This window comes from Molossus molossus, unplaced genomic scaffold (assembly GCF_014108415.1).
Source record: "Molossus molossus isolate mMolMol1 unplaced genomic scaffold, mMolMol1.p scaffold_m16_p_2, whole genome shotgun sequence".
Classification (NCBI taxonomy): Eukaryota; Metazoa; Chordata; class Mammalia; order Chiroptera; family Molossidae; genus Molossus; species Molossus molossus.
In genome coordinates, this window is record NW_023425355.1 from 106,735,685 (window position 1) to 106,751,624 (window position 15,940).

Consider the following 15,940-nt stretch of genomic DNA (forward strand, 5'->3'; position numbering starts at 1 on the left):
GGTTGGTCGTGCGGTGGCAGCCACTCGATGTGTCCCTTTCACATCGATGTTTCTCTCTATCTCTTCCTCTCTCTCCCTCCCACTCTATCTGTACAAAAAATGGAAAAATGTCCTTGGGTGAGGATAAAAAAAATAATAATTAAAATTTATAAGATAGATAGATATATGATAGATAGATACAACAACAATGCATGACATGGAGTAAGCTTCAAGTATTATGAGTTACTTTTATTGTTGCTATGGGAAGCACATCTTCCTCCACCTGGTCATTCAATGTTAGAATGTTAAAATTTCTTCAGGTTCAAAAAATAGGCTTTTTCTTATCACTCTAAGGTCTCTTCAGTATCTCTGGATTGACATTTCTGGCTCAGACCTCTCCTTGGCACCCCAAACCTAGAAATCCAGTTGCCTACTTGACATTACCTCTTGGTTGCCTCAAGGTCATACCATTTTTAATATGTGATTGGGAAAACCCTTTAATCTATTATGCAATTAGAAATTTAAGAGTTGGTCTTGGCACCTCTCTCTCCTTCAGCCCCTCTTCCTCAATCCAAGTCATATTGGTTTTACCTTCTCATATCCTTTTAATCCATCAATTCTCTTCATTGCCACTACTACCATCCTAGCTCAGGTGACTATCCTCTGTCACCTGGAGCATTGTAAACACTGCTTAGCCAGTCTGTTTCCACTATGCTTTTCTCTGATTTTGAATCAGTGATCTATTCTAGTCATGTCACTCCTCTGCTTGGAATACATCATGGCTCTCAATTGGTCTTTGGATAAAGACTCAAATCGTAAAGGCCTGTAAATTGTGTTGTTAGATGTTGCTAAAAAGGAAACTGTAGGCCCAAAATGTCACGTGAGGTAAAGCCTATGCTACCAAACCTAGATTTAATATCTGACCTAATTGCTCTTTCAATCTTTCCCAGAAATATAATCTTTAATCAACCAGTCTATTACTTTCTAATCAACACAAATGAGGTAATCTGCCATGTGGGCCCTCTCCATTCCCCACAGAAAAAAGATGCAATCTGCAGGATAAAACCATTTGCCATAAATTCCCCCCAAAAGATGTTCTGGTCTAGATATAATTTTTTTCTTATTGTTATAGCTCTGTTGCCCTGACCTTTTTCCTAGAAAAAACTTTCATTTTGTACAACACCTCGGGGTGCCTTCTAGTTGCTAGATGGGATGCTGCCCAATTCATGAATGGCTTAAAAAAGCCAATTATATTTTCAAATGTACTCAGTTGAGCTTTGTTTTTTTTAACATGGTCTTGAATGCCAGAACTTATCATGGTTTCAAGCACATAGCAGATGCTCAATAAGTCTCTTGTCTGATTGTCTGCTGGGGGAGGCACTTTTACATTTAGTTTTTGAAAGTAAACCACTGACTGTTTTTATTGAAGGAGTAAGTAATATTAGCAGAAACAACTTTTCAAAAAATAGTCTTGGTAGGGGTCCAGTGGATTGCGATTGAGGCAGGAAGATCTGCTGTGAAAGAAAGAGGAGATGATTTGAAGTAGATGGATGTAGGGAAAAAAAGAGATAGATAGAGACTGGGAGAACAGAATCTGCAGACTTGGCTGAAGAAAAAATGAGACCAAGGTTTTGGGCTGGGAAATAGAAAAAAAATATTGCTTTTGATTAATTCATTCTGGTACCTTCTCCCTTTTTCATGACATTTCAAACATTATAAACAGGGGTACTAAAATCATCTTTAATACATTAAAAACCCTGAATCTGAAGATCAAACTTCCTCAAATAGCTGGTAGTTTTTACCTTTGTATTTTTTTTCATATCTATTTAAAAAATCCTCACCTGAGGATATTTTTTTCCCATTGATTTAGAGAGAGAGAGAGAGAGAGAGAGAGGTGAGAGAGAGATTGATGTGAGAGAGACACATCGATTGGTTGCCTCCCACAGGACCAGGGCCAGGGATTTAACCTGCAACCCAGGTGCATGCCTTTGACTGGGAATCAAACTCATGACCCTTCAGTGCTCAGGCCGATGGTCTAACCACTGAGAACACCAGCCAGGACATTTTTTCATATTTTGATATTTGCTTTAAAATATTTATCAAATGCAATCATGTACCTGGGGTTGTGCTAAGTTGAGGAGAAACATGGTGAGAAAAATAGTCCCTGTCCCTGCTTTCATGACTTCTCCAGCCTAAGAGAAATGACCTGAGCTAACCAGATAAACCCCATAGTGTGTGAATAACCCCAAACTGAGCCAAATGCTGTGAAGAAAAGGAACACAATTCTGTAAGAGAGCATAACAAAAGACCTACCTTAGTTTCTCTGTTTGCCTCTGTCCCTCTGAGTGTGTGTGTGTGTGTGTGTGTGTGTGTATAGCAAAGGCTTCCCAGAAGGGACACTTGAGCTGAGATTTGAAGGTGGAGAAAGACCCAATGAAATGATTTGGAGTAACAGAAAAGAACATGGCCAGTTCAAGAAACTTAGACTATTTAGTTTTTCTTGCAAATTAATTTTTCTATATGAACTTTAGTATCAACTTGTTTAGGTCCAGAATAAAACTCATTGGTATTTTTATTGAGAGTGTGGTATATTTTTAAAATAACTTAGGGTCTGGCCCATGTGGCTCAGTGATTGAGCATTGATACACGCACCAAGAGGTTGCCAGTTCGATTCCCAGTCAGGACATATGCTCTGGTCGAGGGCTTGATCCCTGGTGGGGGCTCAGGAGGCAGCTGATCCATGTTTATGTTTTGCTCTTATCAATGTCTCTATCTCTCTCTCTAAAATACATAAAAAACATATTTTAATAAATAAATAATAAAAAAACCGCCCTGGCTGGTTTGGCTCAGCGGTTAGAACGTTGGCCTGCAGTCCAGAGAGACTTGGGTTTGGTTCCCGCTGGGGGCACATACCTCTCTGTTGCAGTTTGTCCCCGGCCCTGGTTGGGTCAGGGCCGTGGGGGAGGCAGCCACTCTATGTGTCCCTTTCACGTCGATGTTTCTCTCTCTCTGTCTCTTACTCTCTCTCTCTCCCACTCTATCTGAACAAAAAATGGAAAAATGTCCTCGGGTAAGGATAAAAAAAAAAAATAATAATAATAAAAAAAACTTAGGGAGGAGAATTTTCCTTGTTATATTGACTTGCCTTACCCAAGATAAAGGAATGTCTTTCTATTTGTCCAAGACTACTTCGGTGTCTTTCAAGAGTATTATAGATTTTTCATTGTATAGATTAGCATATTTCTTGTTCAATTTATTCTTTTTTTCTAAATATATATTTTTTAAATCCTTACCCGAGGATATTTTTCCATTTATTTTCAGAGTGGGAGGGAGAGAGAGAGAGAGAGAGAGAGAGAGAGAGAGAGAGAGAGAGAAACATCTATGTGAGAGAGACACATTGATTGGTTGCCTCCCGCATGACCGGGCCTGGGACTGAACTGCAACCGAGGTACATGCCTTTGACTGGAATTGAACTGCAACTCTTTGGTCCGTGGGCTCTAACCGCTGAGCTAAACCGGCCAGGGTAAGTTCAATTTATTCTTACATATTTTATCTTCTTTGTTGCTATTGTAAATGGATTATTCTCTAAGATTACATCTGCTAATAGGTTATTGCATACATGAAGCAGTTGATTTCTATGTTTATTTTATATCCTGCTAACTTACTAAATTATTTGTTTGTTTGAGTTAGTTTTTATTATTGATTCTAAAGGGGGTCTTTATATTTATTATCATGTCATCTGCAAAGAGAAATAGTTTTACTTCTCTTTTTCAAACTCTTATGCCTCTAATTAATTTTTCTTGTCTAATTCTATTGGCTAATACCTTTAATTTAATGTTAAATAGTGGCAGAGATAATGATTATACTTACCTTGTTCCTGATCTTAACAGAAATTCATCCAGTGTTTCCCATTAAGTAAGATTCTGGGTTTAGGATTAAGGTGTATACACTCATACTCGTACCCACACATATGTTATCATGTAAAGCAAATATGCATCAATTTATATTTTCTTGAGTGTTTTTAAAATTAGACAGGAAAGTTAAAATTTGTCAAAGGCCTTTTTAGCACTAGTGGGGATAATCGTATGATTTTTCTCCTTAGATATATTAATATTATATATTATATTAATGAATTTCATAATATTGAACTAACCTATCCATCTCAGCAGTAAATCCAAATTAGACATGGAGTATTATTTACTTAACATTATGTTGGGTACTGTTTGCTTTATTTATTTACTATTTTTACAGCAATATTCATAGGTGATTTTGTTTGTAATTTTCTTTTTTTGTGCTATCATAATTTATAAGGCTTAGGTATCAAGATTATACTTGCTCTATAAAAAGAAAGTAAATGTTTTCCTTCAATTTCCATGTTATGGAATAATTTATGTATCATTTGGATAATTTTGTCTATGAATATTTGGCAAAATTTTCCTGTGAAACCATCTAGGCCAACTGCTTCTTTGTGGGATAGTTCTTTTATATCTCTAAAGAAATTAATTTGTTTAGGCTTTGTCTCTCTAATGGGGTCAGTTTTTAAAAAAATATTCACCTGAGGATACGTTTCTATTTTCAGACAGAGTGGGAGGGAGGGAGGGAGGGAGGGAGAGAAAGAGAGACAAACATTGATGTGAGAGAGACACATTGATTGGTTGCCTCCAGCACTAGCCCGACCAGGGTCAGAGACTGAACTACAACTGATGTACGTGACCTTGACTGGAATCAAAGGTGAGACTCTTTGGTCTGAGGGCCAGTGCTCTAACTGTTGAGCCAAACTGGCCAGGGCTCTAATGGAGTCAATTTTACCAAATCTCTTTTCTAAGGAAATTGTCCATTACATCTATGTTTTTGAATTTTCTGCATAAAAGTGTACAAAAGGTCTTATAACTTTAAATACATTTCTTGTTTCATTGGTTATTTCTCTTATGTCATTTCTAATTTTGTATGTCTGCCATCTTTTTTTTCTTTTTTTCTTGAAACACTAGAGGAATTTCTGCTAATATCAGGAACAAGGTGAGGATACCCACTATCTCCACAAGAATTTAACATTAGACTGGAGGTATTAGTCAGTAAATACACTGGTTTGTGTATTTTATTAAGTTTTTCAAGATAATAGTGTTTTGATTTACTATTAGATGTAAAAAATGTACTGTTTTTCTATTTTTTATCTTATTAATTTCTGCATTTATTTGTATTCTTTCCTCCCTGTGCTTTTATTTTGTTTATTTTGTTGTTCTTTTTCTAATTTTCTGAGTTGGGAGTTTAATTCATACATATTAATTTTTGTTGATATTAATGTTAGTCATTTGTTGACATTAAGGGTATGGAGTTTCTTCTGATCATTTCTTTAAGCATATCCAATAATTTCTGTTTTCATTATCATTATTTTTTAATTCCATAATTTCATTTTTTCTTCCTCCCAATAATTATTTAATAGAAGGTTTTTAAATTTCCAGGTAGAACTTCTGGCTTTATTGCATTGTGATCAGACAATGTCATTTATAATAGTTCTATTTTATGGAACTTACTGATACTCCCTTTGTGACTTAATATATGAGCAATGTTTGTGTTGTGTTCACTTGAGAAGAAGCTGTATTCTCAATTATTATGGTGTAAAGCTTGATATATCCATAATTATATACCTTATTAATTTGTCCTTTAAGTCCTCTATATTTTTATTTACTTTCTATTCATTTGATCTGTCTTGTATTAAAAGTGGTATGTTAAAAGGTTGTTATCATTAGTGAGTTTATATTGGTTTCTTTTTTCATGTCCTGCAATTTTTGCTTTATAAAGGGGATTGCTGTAGTTACCCACTTCTTAAAGAGTGTGGTGAATATAATAAGGAAACACTGGGATCCTCTTCAGGACACTTTTTACTTCAGCTATCAGCTCTCAGCTATCAGCACCCTTTGGGATTGCCTAAAATGAAGAGACCTGCCTTGCCTAAAGCCATGCTTCCACCTGGGATGGCCCACATCCAGTGACTGATTAATGTAGGATTATAACACCTCAACCTTCTCATCTCAACTTCAGACAGCTCTAAATGGCCATTCCATCTTTGGAACTCCCCGAAGGTTCAGCTGAGACACCACTGAGACTATAATCATAGCTCAACCTGTCTTGTGGCCCAATCTTGGTATCTTCCTGTCCCTTTCCTTCCACAGGGGTTGATCCTAAGACGGCTCCTTCATAAAACTCTTGCAGGGTTATAGCCATTTCAGCCATATCTGCATGATGACAATCTTCAGTAAAGAGTCCAAATGACTAATAAGGCATAGAATTATCATAGTATTGGCTCCACATCACTACTTTTATTTTTAAATATTTTTTATTTATTGATTTTAGAGAGAGAGGAAGGGAAAAGTAGGAAGAGATAGAAACATCGATCAGAGAGAACATTGATTGGCCGCCTCCTGCATGCCCCCCAGTGGGGATCTGGCCCACAACCCGGGCATATGCCCTGATCTAGAATTGAACTGGCAACATCACTACTTTTAGAAAGTAAATTGCCAAGCCAATATTTAACCCTTGGAGCAGTTGTCCCAGGCATATTAGGTTACTATTGTCATAGACCATAACAGAGACACTGTGTTTGCACAGTGTCTTGCTTGGGTCTACGGAAGATATTTTTTTCCCTTCTATATATCAAAAATTCCAGTGATCCTATTGTGTGAAGATGGTGAGGGAATCCCCCCTTTTTTTCTTACACCAAAGAGGGAACACAACCCCAATCATGTGGAACTGCTGGACAATGAAGGAGGCTAAAATTCTAAGAAAATCTACATCCTTGTTGGGGCCCATAAAGGCCAGAGACTGTGGGAGAAATCCCAAGTTGAAGAGAGCCGGAGAAAGGGATCTCCTAATGCTGTTTAGAAATCACATAAGTCTTAGGTTCACCCCTAACCTGCACACACAGGAGACAAACCAAAAAAGAATGGCAAAGGCTTTGAAAACTGAACTGAGTGGAGCCACCACCCACAAAAGGTAAGATACACTGTCTCTGGAGGGTCTAGGGGGAATCTTTGTCTCTTCTAGCTTTGGGTGGCTATTGGCCTTCCTTGGCTTGTGGTTGCCTCCCCCCCGACCCCATCTAATTTCTCTCTTTCTTCTTTCCATAAAGATTCATGTGATGTCATTTAGGGCCTATCCAGATAATCCAAGAAAATCTCCTCATATCAATATCCTTAATTTATTTATATCTGTAAACACTTTACCACATAAAGTAATATTCACAGGTTCCAGGGATCAGGGCATGACTATCTTTAGGGGCCTATCACAAGTACCATTTATAATAACACCAACAATGAAATACTTAGGTTTAACAAATATGTACTGGATCTATGTGCTAAAACTACAAAACAATGCTTAAATAAAGCAAAAACAAACAAACACAAAAACAAACAAAAAAAAAAACCCCACCAAAAAACAAAAAACTGAGTGAATGGAGAGATATCCTGTGTTCATAGGTTGGAAGACCGAGTATTGTTAAGATACAAATCCTCTGCAGATTCATCTATAGATTTAACCTAATCCTAACCCAAGTCCCAGCATGATTCTTTGTAGGTATCAGCAAGGTGATTCTAAAATTTATTTGGAAAGATGAAAGAATTAGCATATTTAAAACAAATTTTAAAAAAGAACAAAATTGGAAGATTTGCAAAACTTTATTTTGAAGCTTACTATAATGCTAAAATAATTAAGAGAATGTGGTATTGGTAAAGATAAACACGTAGTTCAATATAATAAAATAGAGAGTCTAGAAATTGACCCACACAAATATTATCAACAGGTTTTTGAAAAAGTTACAAAGGTAGTTTAGTGAAGAAAATATCATCTGCTCAACAAATGGTACTGAAACAATTGGACATCATATGTAAAAAAGAAGACAAACAATCCAATTGAAAAATGGGCAGAGGACCTGAATAGACACTTCTCCAAACAGGACATACAAATGGCCAAGAGACATATGAAAAAATGCTCAACATCACTAATTATTAAAGAGATGCAAATTAAAACAACTATGAGGTATCACCTCACACCTGCCAGAATGGCTGCCATCAACAAATCATCAAACAATAAGTGCTGGGGAAGATGTGGAAAAAAGGGGACTCTAGTACAATGCTGATGGGAATGCACACTGGAGCAGCCACTATGCAAAACAATATGGTGTTTCCTCAAAAAATTAAAAATAGAGTTGCCATTTGACTCAGTGATCCCACTCCTAGGAATATATCCTAAGAAACCTGAAACACCAATCAGAAAAAATACATGCACCCCTGTGTTCATAGCAGCAATATTTACAATAGCTAAGGACTGGAAACAGCTCAAGTGTCCATCAGTAGATAAGTGGATAAAAAAGCTGTGGTACATATATACAATGGAGTACTATGCAGCTGTAAGAAAGAAAGATCTCTTACCCTTTGAGACAATATGGAGGGACCTGGAAAGTATTATGCTAAGTGAAATAAGCCAGTCAGAGAAAGACAAATATCACATGATTTCACTTATTTGTGGAATATAATGAACAAAATAAGCTGAGGGCAAAATAGATCCAGCAACGTGGAAGTAGGAAACAGACTGACAAACTTCAGAGGGAAGGAGGGTTGGGGGGCAGGAAGAGATAAACCAAAGAAATTATGTGCATGTATGCATAACCAATAGACCTAGCCAACAGTGTGGTATAGGCAGGGAGGGGTGGGAGTGGGGAGAAGGGTGTCAATGGGGGGAAAAGGAGGGGCATTTGTAAGCATTTGTAATACTTTCAACAATAAAGATAAAAATTTTAAAACTGATCTTCAACATATACCTGACACTTTTGACAAAATTCACCCAAAATCAATCATAGACTTAAATGTAAATAGACTCAAATTAGACTCAAATGTAAATTTGTGCAAGAAAATGTAAACAAAAATCTTTGTGCACTGAAGTTAGAAAAAATAATTCTTAGATATGACACCAAAAAGCACCTTCAATGAAAGAAAAAATTGTAAGTTGGAGTTCATGAAAAGTAGATATCTTTGCTCTACAAAAGATGCTATAAAGAGGATAAAAATACAAGCTACACTCGGAGAAAAAAACTCTCAAATTGTACAAAAGAACTTTCAAAACTCAACAATAATAAAACAAATGACCCAATATGAAAATGGGCAAAAGATTCAAACAGCTACTGCACCAAAGAAGATATGCCACTGCACTGCCTATAAAAAAAAGATTGTCAATATAAATAGTAAAATGCAAATTAAAACCACAAGATAACACTGAACACCTATTACTTTGGCTTAAAAAAAAGAACACTGGATTTTTTTTTTTTTGTCTTACCCATCCATGGAAGCTAAAAAAATCACTCAAAAACATTCAGGTTTATATGTTAGCACACCTCATAGTTCAAAGTGTATTCTATAAATCAGTAACATGTAATTGCAATTTACTATAGAGCAAAAATTCAAGAAAAATAACCTATAGTGTCTATTTGTCCTTAGACAAAATGCTCATGTATGTGTAGGAATGTCACAGTGTGAGATGCTGTTAGGCCACACACACATTAATAATAGCAACTGCTGGCAAGGTTGTAGCGCAATTGGAACACTAATATATTACTGATAGGAATGTAAAATTAGTCTAATCACTTTGTAAAAACTGTTTGGCAGTTTCTTATAAAGTTAAAAACACACTTAGCACATGACCCATCAGAAAGGAAAAGTTAGTTAATTACATGGTATAGGTAAGGGCATCTTTCATAATACTCACTTCTTTACATCCTTAATGGGTTGACTTTAGCATGTTGAGGACTGGATAGGTTTCCAAGCTCTGGCCAGAGTGAGGCAGGGATTATTCTAAAAGATTGTTAGGATATCACTGTATACCACTCCATTTCTCACAAATATAAAGGTTGTACTGTGAGAAGAAGATTACTTATAATCTTTCCTCTTCAAACATGACTCTGTTCCCAGTGGTTCCCTTACTACCTCTCAAACTGTTCCTTCTTAATCTCCTTCATAGTCTCCACCTAACCTAAAGTATTAGGGATCCCAAATCTCCATCCTTGGACTCCTTTTCTTATTTTACTGAACCACCTGAGATCCAATTACTGTGGCCTTTCCCAGCAAGTTTATATTGTTCACTCAAATATCATTTCCAGATTTCTTTCTTGAGCTCCAGTTACTCTCATAATTCTGCTTCCGTCCCAGAAACTCTACCTGGATGCCCCCAGGCATCTCAAATTCATTTCATCCCAAACCAATCCTTTACAACCCTCTATAGATCTGATATTGCTCATGAATTTCCTGTTTTGCATAATGCTATTATTACACATCAACATGCCAGAATTGGAAACCCCACAGTCACCTTTCTTTGTTCATGACTCTCCTTTGCTCAGACACCACATCCAGTCATTCACCTTGGCCCATTAAGTCTATCATGTGAATGCCTCTTAAAATATGCCTCCATCGTTAACCTTTTTCCATGCAAAATATTACTTCACCAGTCTATGTTGTGTTTTTTTCTCTCAAGCATTATGTTATCCATCATCTTTTATTTGGTCTCTCTGCATCTGTCTTTTACTGTGTTCACACCTTTATAAGACAGCTCTCTGAGATCAACTCATACTCCTTAGCACACCTCATAAGGTTTTTTTTTTTTTTTGCTAATCCTCACCTGAGGATATTTTTTCCATTGATTTTTAGAGAGAGTGGAATGGAGGGAGGGAGTGGGGAAGAGAGAGAGAGAAACATTGATATGAGAGAGACACATCAATTGGTTGCGTCCTGCATGTGCCCCAACTCAGGTGGGGATTGAACCTGCAACCCAAGTACATGCCTTTGAAAGGGAATCGAACCTGCAACCCTTCAGAGCATGGGCCAGTGCTCTAACCACTGAGCAACTGGTCAGGGCCTCATACGGTTTTTCATACTGCTGTCCTTACTCCTTAGCATGCCTTCTAAGGGTTTAACAGTCTGGCCCCAACCTATCTCTGTAGTCTTCCCACCACTTCCTTCCTCTTCTTCTATTCTCCACTCCAGCTCAGTTGGCACACTGTGTTTTATGCTGTGTGTTCTATACAGACTGTTCTGGGTCTGGTAAAAAAGCCAATAGTTTAATGCTTCTAAATCTGCACTCAAGTTGTTCCCTCTGCCTGAAATGCCTTTTGCCCACATCTCAGGCCATGATATCCTACTTGGATTTGAAACTCACATAGAAAGAAATGAGGAGGTATCAGAGGTGGATATTATTTAAAGAAAAAATTGCCCACTTTAGCATTTTGTCCTTGCTGTTCTGTTTTTGTATATAGGCAGGCTGATGTGACCTGATGCCAAATGAGAAAATATCTGGTGAAAACACTATGCAACTAGGCATGGAAGAACTTGAAAATTTTCAGTATCTATATTGGTCATGATTTTTTATTATTCTTAGTCTTCTTTTATAAATGTAACTTGTTGATTAATGCAATTTTGTAAGCAAATTCAAGATGTAGATAAAGAAAAAGCAAACTAGAGACAACTCTATTTTAGCCACTTAGCTCACCGGCACAATTTATCCATATTCTATAAAATGTCACCATCTGCTGGAGGAAGAAAAAATGTACAATTTAACTTTGTTGTGTGAAGTGCTATTTTTTCCAGTCAACATGATTAGCTACTTAGAACTATAAAACTTTTCTTTTAGCAAGATGATTATACTAGTTCAGTCAGTGAAGAATTACCAGATCACATAAACAAATATTGCTCACCACTCTGCTTTGTTTGAGGATGCTTTCTCCAGTAGGCAATTCAGATAAACTATTTTTTAAAATAAAGAATAAACTATTCTTTAACAAGCAGCTGTTTCTCAGGACCTTTTGTCCCCTGTTTTCAGCTGTTTGCAGTTAGAGCTTGATATGGAAGTATTAGGTATTAAAACTAGGCACCGTACAGGTGCGACTTATAAAATGGCTTAGTGAAAAGCAATGGTAAAACTGACAAATTGTAAAAAACAATCACTTCAGGACTCTGGATATTGATCAGAAGGAGAGGAAAAAGAGAAAGGGACAGACAATATTTGAAAATAATGTCTAAAACAACCCCAAATTTGATGAAAACATTAATCTAGACATACAATAAATTTAATGAATACCCTGTAGGATAAACACAAAGATCTCTATACCTAAACATATCATATTCAAACCAATAAAAGCCAAAAACAAAATACTAAAAGCCACAAGAGAAAAATGACTCATCGGGTACAAGGAAACCACATTATATGCAAGGGAATCACATGACTTCTCATCAGAAACAGTGGAGGCCAGAAAGTAGTGTTATGGGGAGCATCAAGAATATATGCAAAGTGCCAGAAGAAAAACAATGTCAATTATATATAGGAAAACTATCTTTCAAAAATAAAGGCAATGGGTGAAGGATGTGAATAGACATTTATCTAAAGACAATATAGAAATGTTCAATAAGCACATTAAAAGATATTCAACATCATTATCTCTCAGGGAAATAAAAATCCAATAGGATACCACCCTGGCCAGGTAGCTTAGTTGGTTGGAATGTCATCCTATACACAAAAAGGTTGCAGGTTCAATTCCCAGTCAGGACACGTGTGGGAGGCCACCCATTGATGTTTCTCTCTCACATCTCTCTCTATATATATTCCTTTCTCTGTCTCTAAAATCCGTGAACATAACCTTGGGTGAGGAGAAAAAAAATAATTCAATGGAATATCAATTAACACCTATTAGAATGTCTATTATCAGTCATAGTAACAAGTGTTGACAAGCACTGCTGATGGGAATATAAAATGGTGCAGTCACTTTGGAAAACTTTCTGACAATTCCTCAAAATGTTAAATATGAAGTTAACATTTGACTCAGCAATTCCACTTTTAAGTACATACTCAAGAGAAATAAAGACTTATGTATATACAAAAATATGTATGAATATTCATAGAAGCATTATTCATTCTAGCCCAAAGTTGAAACAACTCAATTATTGTTCATCAACTGATGAATGAATAAACAAAATGTTGCATATGCATACAATGGACTATGATTCAGCCATTAAAAGAAATTAATTGCTAATACATGCTACAACATGCATGGACTTTGAAAACATTATGCTAACTGAAAGAAGCCAGTCACAAAAGACCACATATCATATGATTCAATTTTTGTGAAATGTCCAGAATTGGCAAATCTATAGTCAGAAAGCACATTAGTGGTTACTTAGGTGTTGGAAAGGGAGTGGAGTATTAGGAGAGTGGCAGTTAAAAAGTATAAGATTTCTTTTTGTGTTTTTAACAATGTTCTAAAATTTATTGTGGGTGATGGTTACACAACTCTGAATATACTAGACACCTTTGAATTACACACTTTAAGTGGGTGAATGTATGGTATATAAATTATATCTCAATAATGGTGTTATAGAAAAAGAATTATGATTAAGGGCTATGATGATAAAAGTTCTAATGAAAAAACTACACAAGACTAGATGAATAATGTCACCACAGAGATGGAAACTAAAGGATTTAAAAAAAAATGCTAGAGGGAGTAACATTTTTTAAAACAATGGAGTAGTGAGTTCCAATGAATCACCCCTCTAAAGAAGCAATGATTAAGCTGTGAAAAATGGTCCAAATCAACTCTTTTGGAACTCTGGAACCTAATAAAAAACTTACAGTTATCACAGGCACGATTAATGAGAAAAGAGGCTGCTAAATTTTGGTAAAAATCAGTGTAGCATGTTTGTGTTCTCATCTACCATTCCCCATTCCATACCTCAGCAATGGCTGTGGAGGCAGTAACCCTACTGCTGTGGACTGCTGGTACCAGAGGGGGTATAAATAATGTTCTTAAAGAATTGTGGGACTTCCAGTCAAGATGGCGGCGTAGATAAACGCAGTATCGCGTCCTCCCACAACCACATCAAAGTTACAACTAAACTACAGAACAACCATCATTCAAAACTGCCTGAAATCAAGCTGGATGGAAGTGCTACAACTATAGAATTACAGCAGCAGCCACATCCAGACTGGTAGGAGGGGCGGAGGCACAATAGGCTGGTCCCACACCCACGTATGGCGGATAAAAATCAGGAGGAAACCTCGTTTGGGAAGGTCCTTCCTGAGGACTGAGCAGTCCCTGTCCCACACCAGGTGCCCTGCTCAGGGTTTCAGTGCCAGGAAGAAAAGTCCCCATAACCTCTGGCTGGAAAAACCAGCGGGAACTGAGGCTCAGGGAAGCTGATGCAGCTGGAGCCCCAGGCAACTCCATGAAGGGCCCGCGCACGGACTTATAGGACTCTCTCCCTCTAAGCTTGGAGGGGAGGCAGCTCGAGAGACATACAGGGAAGAACTGAGCTGTTTGGCACCGGAGTGAGGGCTGGAGAGGGGGCTTTCTCTGGGACAAATGTGCTGTCAGAGGCCTTTGTTCCTTTGGTGAGCCCTTCCCTGGGGCGGCAGACAGTCGCCATATCTGGGACTCCAGCAACCTGGCTCACACTGGTAGCCCCACCCTGGTGACTCCCTGAGGCCCCGCCCCGCCCCACCCAACTTTCAGGCCCACCCAACTTTCAGGCCCACACAAGCTGTTGCCAGTTGCTTAACCATAGGATTGGCCTGTCTTCGATCCTGCTTCAGGTTTTCCTAAATTCTTTCAAACAAGCAGCATCTGGTCTCAGCTAGCCCCATACCACTCATTAAGTAATACACAGAAACAAATACAGGGAGGCAGCCAAAATGAGGAGACAAAGAAACAGGTCCCAAATGACAGAACAGAACAAAACCCCAAGAAAAGAACTAAGGGAAATGGAGATAAGCAACCTAACAGATGCTGAGTTCAAAATACTGCTTATAAGGATGTTCAATGAACTTAGTGAGAACCTCAGTGAACTTAGTGAGGGCCTCAAGAGCATAAAAAAGGACCAGTCAGAAATGATGGATGCACAGTCAGAAATGAAGGAGGCATTAACTGAAATAAAGAATAATTTACACAGATTCAATAGTAGAGTACATAAGTCCAAGAAGCAAACCATCAATTTGGAATATAGGGAAGCAAAAACTGCCCAATCAGAACAGCAAAAAGAAAAAAGAATCCAAAATAATGAGGATAGTGTAAGGAGCCTCTGGGACAACTTCAAGCGTGCCAACATTCGCATCTTGGGGGTGCCAGAAGGAGAAGAACGAGAACAAGAAATCGAAAACCTGTTTGAAACAATAATGGAAGAAAACTTTCCTAACTTGGTGAAGGAAACAGACATACAAGTCCAGGAAGCACAGAGAGTCCCAAACAAGATGAACCCCAAGAGGCCCACACCAAGACACATCATCATCAAAATGCAAAAGGTTCAAGACAAAGAGAGAATCTTAAAAGCAGCAAGAGAAAGGCAGCTAGTTACCTACAAGGGAGTTTCCATAAGACTGTCAGAAATCTTTTGATTTCTCAAAAGAAACTTTGCAGGCCAGAAGGGAGTGGCAAGAAATATTCAGAGTGATGAAAACCAAGAACCTACAACCAAGATTACTCTATCCTGCAAAGCTGTCATTTAGAATCCATGGCCATATGAAGACTTTCCCAGACAAGATAAAGTTAAAGAAGTTCATCACCACCAAACCATTATTATATGAAATGATGAAGGGTCTTTTTGAAGAAAAAGATAAAATATATGAACAAACAAAATGGCAATGAATACATATCTATCAACAATGGAATCTACAAACAAAATGAACAGGTAGAACAGAAACATTCTCATAGATACAGAGAACATTTTGTTGGTTGCCAGAGGGGAGGGGATTTGGGGGAATGGGTGAAAAAGGTGAGGGATTAAGAAGTACAAATTCATTGCTAGACTGACAAACCTCAGAGGGAAAGGGGTTGGGAGGTGGGAAGGAATAAACCAAAGAACTTATATGCATAACCAATGGACACAGACAATAGTGTGGGAAAAGGTGGGAGGAAGGTGGGAGTCGGGAGGAGGGGGTC